Source organism: Molossus molossus, unplaced genomic scaffold, assembly GCF_014108415.1.
Source record: "Molossus molossus isolate mMolMol1 unplaced genomic scaffold, mMolMol1.p scaffold_m16_p_7, whole genome shotgun sequence".
In the NCBI taxonomy this organism is placed as follows: Eukaryota; Metazoa; Chordata; class Mammalia; order Chiroptera; family Molossidae; genus Molossus; species Molossus molossus.
In genome coordinates, this window is record NW_023425401.1 from 93,434,587 (window position 1) to 93,436,442 (window position 1,856).

Consider the following 1,856-nt stretch of genomic DNA (forward strand, 5'->3'; position numbering starts at 1 on the left):
CCCTCCCTGAAACCCCTGCATTGTGGTGGCACACCTGAGAGGGGGGCTTCTGACACTTGCCATATTTTTGTCCTGCTGTTTTGCCGAGCCCTTTGGATGCCTTTCCTTAGGCCACACTTAGGATCACCCCTTACTGGGGCATGTCTCTACCTCGTTTTTGGGACAAAAGGGTATCTGAGATGGTTCTCGAATCTTATCCAATCTAGCCAAGCTTGGTGACCTTGCTCTGTGGGGGCCCCAAGGCAGGTGCTATGGGAAACAATGCAGTTGGTCTCAAAGATGATGCAGAAAGGACTTCTTTAATTTATCTCTCTCCTTACTGAACATATTTTTCTTTGAAAAACAAATCCTGCAGGGTCATCAGGATAGATCATCCTAGCCCCCACTCTTATTTTTGTATGTTTTGAGCCTGAATGCAAAGTAGGGGATCACTTTTCATCACTGGGCCCCAGATTCCCAGATACTACAGTCCTGATCACATTCTTCCTTTTATTATTCAGGGTCACTGGGATCAGAAGGGTGTCTGTGTCCCTATAGGGACTGCTCATCCAGAAACTCTGGATAAAGCGATGCTCTAACAGCAGGATTGCTAAATTATCCTCTTCTGTCCCATGCTCACCTCCACTTCGCCTTTGAACTTACTTCAAAGATGTTGCCCTTACCCTACAAGTCCTAAATCACTCCTCTGGCCTGGATAATCTCACTGCCTTGGCACATTCCTGTCTGTGCTCCGGTGTACCTTGTATTTCCTTCTCCTTTTTTTTTTTTAAAGTCTTTTATTTTGCACCCTGGCCCATGAGTACCACGGTGGAGCCAGGCCTCATCAGTCAAGCTCCACTTGTTCCATTCTGCCTTAGCATGTTCCATCTGTACCCCCCCCCAAACATGTCTGTAAATCTTATCCTTCTGCCTAGGATTTGTGCAGCATCTGGTGTGTGCTCATACGCCAATAAATATTCAATATGAGTCTTATGATTGTCTCCTATTCTTCACCTTTACCTGAATGGAACCAAGCCACGATTTTGAATATGCAGCTCTTTATAACGTCAAAAGTTCATTTTAATCCCTATTCTTATCACATGACATGTAGGAAGACCTTCTCCATCAGGTCGAGGGGCCTCCAGGGCTGTGTTGCCTTGGTGATTTCAGTCTGGTCCTGGGTCTAGTTCTTAGTTTTTCAGCTCAGAAGCTTGATATTCTCAGTGTCCGTGTTGATTAGACTCAGGGATGCTGACTCACGCCTACAGAGCTCAGATGAGGCAGATGATAAAACCAGAATACGAATTTATTAATTTACATTATGGCATATAACTATTTAGTGAATTGAATCCTCACGTCGGCCTGGATAGTACATTCTCTCCCTGTAGGCAAGATACATGGAAAGCCAAATTATAATCACAAGGTTGTTTAGTGAGCGAGGCATCAGAGCAAGGAAAGTTAATTACAGTCTATGATTAGAATTTTTAATGGTATCGAGCTCTAATACATGATATATCTAATTCTATAACCAGAACACACCTGTCAGCCAGCCAGCTGCTTGCTTGTGCTGGCTGGTCAGGGCTGCCTGCGACCGAATAGTGCCTCGGTCGGCATGGCAGTGCTCACCTCTGTGACTCACCCGTCACCTGCTGCCTTTGTGTCTCCCGTCCCAAGATGGAGATTGTCCTTTAGATTCATTAAGGGAAAGAGTTCTTTTTTTTTTATCCTCACCCGAGGACACTTTTCCATTTTTTGTTCAGATAGAGTGGGGGGGAGGGGAGAGACATCAACGTGAAAGGGACACATCGAGTGGCCGCCACCCGCACAACCAACCAGGGCCGGGGACAAACTGCAACCGAAGTACATGCCCTTAGCAG